Raw genomic sequence first — 7,197 nt, forward strand, 5'->3', positions numbered from 1 at the left:
CCAAGGATGCCCACTGGGGGCTCAGCTAGGAGGACAGACTGGAAAATGGATCTAAGAGTGAAGGTAAAATTGCCCCCACCCCTCTCATCGGGCTCACCTCCAAGATGTACTGGAGCCTGTCGGTGTCTGGGGACTCTGCCAGCAGGTTCCCCAGCATGGCGTCCAGGAGGTCTGGCAAGACTCTAGGCAGATCCTGAAAGCAAGGGAGAGCCATGGGTCAGAGTTAGGGAAACTGGGGCTACACCTGCCACAGGATGGGAAGTGGGGTCTCTGGGAAGCACTGGTGAGACCCCCAAACACATATCCTGGCCTCTCTCATTCACATCCCACTGCAGGCAATTAGCCAGGATTCATGGCAGGATGACAGTTGGCTCTTCAATCCATGACTTTAGCTGATCTACCTGCACTTGGGTGGTGTCCTTCTCCATGCCCAGGGTGAAGACGGCATGCAGGGCAGCTCGGAGGAGGTGGGTCTCCAGCTCTGGCTCCAGGGCAGGTGTCATGGTGCTGGCAAGAGAGAGGAGCCGGTATTAGACTGTGCAGTGCGGGGATGGGACTGGCACCAACACGCAGGTGAAACTGCAGGGAAATAGGCACAGGCTGGCGAGAATGGAAACTGAGGCACTGAGCCAGGGAATGACAAGGCCAAGGTTTCTCAGACAGACAGTGGCAGGGCAGGAATAGCACCTGTTCCCTGGACCCTGCTGCCCCTCCTGTATCTGATCCTGGGTGTGAGCCTCTCCCCAAAGCCGTTGCAATGTTACTGGAGTGAAAAGAACAGCCCAGCCAGGAGAGAGTGAACCTTCCCCCCACCTCTGCCAGAGGAGCCACCCTTGGGCGGTGACCTGGGAGTGGGAGGGGCAGTGACTCCCAGCCCTGGGCCTGAGCAGCACTGGGGTTAGGGGAACCGGGCCGGAGGGTCTCGATACCTGAGGTTGCCCACAGCAATCAGGGAGTTAGCGAGGACGGCGCCGGGTGGAGAGTTATCAGGCAGCTCCTCAATGAGCTCCTGTGAGACCCAACGGAGACAAAGGAGCGTGTGAGATTCGGGCCACACTGACACTTCTCAGTGAGGAGATTACACAGCCAGGGCACCACACAGCCAGCAGGATCCCCCCACCTGCCCCCCGCTCCTCCGATTCCTGCCCAATAGTGACCACTCTCCGAATTTCTCCCGTCTCTTCTCCCCAGTCTTCAGCCCCAGCAATCCCTGCCCTCTGCTGCCCCTCCAGCACCAGCCATCCCCCATCCATTGGCCTGGGGAGACCCCTGCCCCTCCCATGTCTCTGTCTTTCCTCCAGCTGCTGGGCACCGTGTCTCGCTCACCACAATCCTCTCCGCCACAGCCGCCTTGCAGCAATGCGGCTCCAGTGTGTCCTGCCCTCTCTGCTGTGCAGCGAGACGCGGGGTGGATGGCGTGCAGGAACACGAGCTGCTGGGCCTCCTCCTGCACCCACCAGGAGTGGGGTTAGGGGAGAGAGAGCCAGTTAGCCAGGGACCTCCCTGCCCCCACACAGCAGCTGCAGGACTCAGGCCTGAATGGGGGATAGTGGGGACCCGCCCATTGTCCAAATCACCCACCACTCCACCACAAGCAGGGTCAGGAACTGGGACAGTGCCTGTGGGGGGAGGAGACCCGGCTGGTGTGTGACAGACACCCCCACCTCTGGGGTCCCAGATCATGGAGGAGAAAGGTCCCCATTAGGGACAAGGCCCTCTGCAGGGGGTCAGGTGCTGGGAAGGGGCAGGACAGTCTCGGTTCCAGCACAGCTGGGGTACGTTTGTACCTTTTCTCCGCCTTGGAGCTGCTCTCGGCTGTTATTGAGAGCAGCCTCCTCTGTGGCCACGTCTACCCATTCCTCCTCCTAGTCCCCTGAGTCCCTGGTGGTCCCTGCACCAGGGAGAGAAGGGGACAGGGTGACGCCTGCTGCCACTCGGGGGAAGGACAGGGGCACGGTAGGGCAATGTGCCCCCTTCCCACCTCCGGGACCCAGGGCAGATCGGGCCCCACACTCCCCCCTCTCAGTGATGCCTTCAGCCTCCAACTCCTTCAGGAGCCCATAGCAAAGAGACCCCCCCCACACACTGTCCTGGACTCCCTGGGAGGTGCCTCCCCCCAACTGGAGCACCAAGGACCAAAGTGGCAGCATCTAGTGTTAGTGGGGTTCATGTGGCTCAGGCCAGACCCCTGGGCTGAGGATCCGCCCCCATAGCACTGATCGAGGGCCTGGGCCCAGGGTGTTCACAGCCCCGCCCTCACCTCTCTCTGAGCCCAGCCTGACTCCTCACCTGGAACAAAGCTGCGGCGCCCATCGGCCTCGCTGCTGCCCGAGTCCCAGGCACTGCTGCTGTCCCATGGGGAGCGGGCCGAGCTGCTGGTGGTGGGACAGGGATCCTCCACCTCCTCCTGCCCTGGGGAGGCTGGAAGGTCCTTAGTGACCGGGCAGGGCGATGCCTCCTGCTGGCAATCAGGGCTGGGCTCCTGGGGCCGCTGCTGCCCACACAACATGCCCCAGAGTCACCCAGTCCGGCTCCCCTCCTGCGATGGGTCCTGCCTGCCCAGCCGCAGCCTGGCCCAGCTCCATTTCGACCTGGCCTCTCCCACCTCGGTGCCTGCGCTGGGAGCGGGTTTTCTCCGCCAGAAGGCTGGGCACTCCCACCTCCTGGCCTGGCCGGGAGCTCCTTCCCCGCCAGTGGGGACGGAGGAGCCGCTCTGCTCCTGGGGAAGATGGCAGCTGCTTCCCTCAGGCTCTGGGGCCACCTGCAGAGCCTTCTTCCTGAACATCCTCAGGAGCCTGGCCATCCTGGAACCGAGCGGGGAGCGGGCGTGAGTCTGGGGTCAAGGCAGCCTCTGACTAACCAGCCTGTTTGGTCCCTCCCCATCCCTGCCCCAGCCAGAGCAGCTCCTCCTCCCACCATAGGGGTGCATGTAATGCAATCTACACGCACTGGCAGGAGTTCATTGCATGATCTGCTTCCTGCTGTTTGGTTCTGGGCTGTTGGAGTACGGGCTTGCAAGCATCTGTGCACACATATTATACTAATTGCATCTAGACCACATCTCCCTAGTTTGTTTGTGAGAATGTCCTTATTAACATCAAGATGGATCACATCTACTGTTTACCCACCTCCACTAGGCCCATAACCCTGCCAAAGAAGGAGCTAGGATTGGTTTGGAATGATTTGTTCTTGACAAGTCCATGCTCACTAGTCCTAAGAACCAAATTGTCCTGTAGGTGCTGACAAACTGATTGTTTAATAAGGAGTTCCAGTATCTTTCCAGGTATGTTAATGGATGGGAAGACGTTCTTTTTCAGGGATCTCTGACGAGAACTGGGGCACAGCACTTAGTTTGTTGAGGCCATAAAATGGAGACAGGCACCTCTTCTCTCCTCCCAGCACCCCAGATACCTAAAAAGGTGGGACTCACATCCCTCAATGGGCTTTAGCAAAGTTTAGAATTCCTTGGTGCTCAACACCGTGAAACTCCCCTTTCTCCTTCACAAAGGGCTTTAACGCCCCTTATCTCACCGAGGCTCTCGACTGCCCAAAGTTGGAGAATTGTCCCTGTTCCCATTGCAGAGCACCCCCCACGACACACACACAGAGTCCTCCTGGTGGTGGGAGGGGAACAGAGGAAAGGACAGAAGATGTAAGAGATGAAGAGAAAGGAGGGAGGGTTGGAGGAAAAAGTAAAACAAAAAGGACAAACCCTAATGTCCCCAGTGATTCTAAGGGACAAAATCCCAGGTGGGGAATAAACTTCGACCACCTTAAGCTAGTGTTTTCCATGCCTAGAATTCAGATGGCGCCAGATGCATAAGACTGAACAGGTTCCAAACCTCTCGGAGGCTCTTACCTTCTAAACAGGGACATCTGTTTTCTAGTAAAATCAGGAAAAACAAAAGAGAAAACTCAAAAGAGGTTCCTCCTGGCGCTCATATACGTGAACCTAAATACTCTCTCAGTCCTCAAAGAGAGACACCTCGAGAAGGAGACTTGCTGAAGCAAAGCTACAGGGGACTCTGAGGTTTCCCTGGCCCTGCGCCCCTGTCCTGCCTGGCTGATGTCAGCATCTCTCTGTGAGGTCACCACCTCCCCAGCACCTTTGACCAATAGGCTGATGTCCTGCAAAAGGCCTTTGTGATGTCACTGCCACACCCACCCCTCCCCTGCAGTGCTAATGTTCTGCCACAGGGCAGACACTTTGGAGGTTTGAGCTACTCTCTGTGGATCACCCCACTCAATGAGTGTTCATTCTAGGAAGCAAGCCGGCTAGACAGTAAAACATCACAAGCTGCTCCCAATACTACACTCGGTTTCTCAGAAATGAGTAGACTTTATGGGCAGAAGAGACAGTTAGAGCATCTAATCCATCAGCTATCACATCTAGGAAAATCTGAGCCCTATTATATTACTAGCACTTGTCCTCCAGTCTATATCTGGGAAGTTAAAGTCTCCCATGATCACACAATTCCCATTAGTATTTACTTCATTAAAAACATTGAAGAGGTCTCTATCCCTATCCAAATCAGACTCCTGTTCTAACAGACAGCAAACCCCCCAAAGACAGGGATAGAGCCCAGGAATCGAGATGGTGGGGAAATTTCATTGAAACCGTTTCTGTCCGAAAATCCCATTCAAACTAAACCAGTTTCTTTCTTGAAATCATATCAAGTGGCATGAAAATTCTTTGCAAAAATATTTTGTTGCAAAACAAAAGCATCTTCTGTGTCACAAAAAGAACAGGAGTACGTGTTTGTCTCGTCGCACACAAAGAGGAGACACTTAGATCTCAAAAATTAGATAAGATGTTTCAGTCTGAGCTAAGTAGTTGCTGCTTTTAACAATTGCAACATAATTAAATACAAATAAAATAGACTATTTCAGCCATTCTATTATGTCCTAATCTGATCTGAGTAAACATGATAGGACACCTCATCTTATGCACTGCTCCTAGTGACGCTCTCCAATAGATCCCCATCCTCCACCTGTCGGGAGGTAGGTAGGAGCGGATTGTTATCCCTACTTGAAAGAGGGAGAAGCTAAGGCTGAGAAAGGAGAATTGACTTGTCTTAGGTCACACAGCCAGTCCGTGGCAGAGTTGGGAATAGGATCCAAGAGCCCTGATTTTCAAACTAACCATCGGATCTTGAATTTCAGACATTGAATGACCTGAATAAAGTGCTCTCAAGTGAGTTCCAGAGCAGCAAGGGTTCATAGTAATTATTCAGCAAGTATTTTAGGAGAACTGGAATGGTAGAGAAAATAATGAACTGCAGAGAAGCAGCAAAATTTGTCGAACATATGACTGGTTATGACTATTTACTTGGTCTTAAAAGAAAACAACAGGGACCTGAGTCTCCTCCCTGTATATAATGCCCTGCTCAGCCAATCAGGGTAGAGACCGAGGGGCGGGAGGATGAGGGTTCTCACCAGAGAGCCCAAAGGATGGCCCAGGTCACAGCTGGGGATCACTGTCTGAGCACTATTTCAGCCCCACATTTTTCGGTGGACCTCTCACAATGGGAGTTGTAGAGCAACCCCCACGACACACACACACCCCTCCTGGTGGTGGGAGGGGAACAGACAAAAGAAGTAAGAGATGAAGAGAAAGGAGGGAGGGATGGAGGAAAAGGTAAAAGAAAAAGGACAAACCTTAATGTCCCCAGAGATTCTAAGGGACAAAATCCCAGGTGGGGAATAAAATTTGGCCACCTTAAGCTAGTGTTTTCCATGCCTAAAATTCAGATGGCGCCAGATGCATCAGACTGAACAGGTTCCAAACCTCTCAGAGGCTCTTACCTTCTAAACAGGGACGTCAGTTTTCTAGTGAAATCAGGAAAAAGAAAGGAGAAAACTCAAAAGAGGTTCCTCCTGGTGCTCACGTATGTGACCCCTAATATTCTCTCAGACCTCAAAGAGAGACCTCGAGAAGGAGACTTGCTGAAGCAAAGCCACAGGGGTCTCTGAGGTTTCCCTGGCCCTGCACCCCTGTCCTGCCTGGCTGATGTCAGCATCCCTCTGTGAGGTCACCACCTCCCCTACACCTTTGGCCAATAGGTTGAGGTCCTGCAAAAGGCCTTTGTGATGTCACTGCCACACCCACCCCTCCCCTGCAGTGCTAATGTCCTGCCACAGGGCAGACACTTTGAAGGTTTGAGCTACTCCCTGTGGATCACCCCGCTCAATGAGTGTTCATTCTAGGAAGCAAGCCGGCTAGACAGTAAAACATCACAAGCTGCTCCCAATGCTACACTCGATTTCTCAGAAATGAGTAGACTTTATGGGCAGAAGAGACAGTTAGAGCATCTAATCTGACCCCCTGCATATCACAGGCCTCCTGTCTACCACAATAGCTACTTTTGGGGCAAACACATTCCGGAAAGGCATCTAGTCTTTATTAAACAGGTTGAGCTCTTTCAATAGCTCACTAGAAGGCATTTTTCTCCAGCCCTCAGAACATTTGGTGGCTCTTTGCTGCCCAGCTCCAATTTCTAGGACCATCTTTTTCAAAGGAGGACACCAACACTGGAGGCAGTATTCCAATAGCAGTCTCACTGCTGCTGTGTCACCTCCCTATCCTACTCACGGCTCTGCTCCTACGTCTAATGATGGCTTTAGCCCTGTTCACCACAGCATCACACTGGGAGCTCATGTTGAGTGGCTTTTCCACTCTGGCCCCTAAATCCATTTCAGAGTCACTGCTTTCCTGGACACACGTCCCCATTCTGGAGGTGTGGCCGGCGTGCCTTGTGGCTACGTATAGGACCTTGCATTGGGCTCGGCTCTAACTTGTTTTCTTTGAATGGGTCCAGCTGGCCGAATGAGCCAGATCGCTGTATATCACTGCCCTCTCGCCATCAGGAATTACCACTCTGCCTGTATTTTGTCACCCCCCAATCTTATCCGCAGTGATTGTATGTTTTCTCCCAATTCATTGATAACAATTATTTTTAAAAATTAGTCCTTGAGAGCTTCTTCAGACCCTTAGTACCCAGGACCTGCTCCCCACATCACAGTGAGAAATGCTGTCCAGCCCTGCTGGTACATAGGGGAAAAGCACAGAACAAACGTACCTTTAGGAGCTGTGTTGTCCATAGGCTCTGAACAACATGTGGGGGTCAGCAGATTACAAACGCACGACAGACCTGTAGTGTAGACAGGTCCCAACTGTGTCTCGGTTTCCCACCCTGT

The 7,197-nt window shown here is 53.3% G+C and overlaps 1 long non-coding RNA gene across 1 annotated transcript; it reads right to left on the reverse strand.

Moving 5' to 3' along the window:
• Positions 1 to 400: 400 nt before the first annotated feature.
• LOC135972301 (uncharacterized) lies at positions 401 to 7,197 on the reverse strand. Its single transcript, XR_010588727.1, has 3 exons — positions 7,080 to 7,197; positions 930 to 1,009; positions 401 to 507 (listed from the first exon to the last, which is right to left on the reverse strand). It is a non-coding gene; the product is annotated as an uncharacterized LOC135972301 (long non-coding RNA).

This window comes from Chrysemys picta, chromosome 6, assembly GCF_011386835.1.
Source record: "Chrysemys picta bellii isolate R12L10 chromosome 6, ASM1138683v2, whole genome shotgun sequence".
Classification (NCBI taxonomy): domain Eukaryota; kingdom Metazoa; phylum Chordata; order Testudines; family Emydidae; genus Chrysemys; species Chrysemys picta.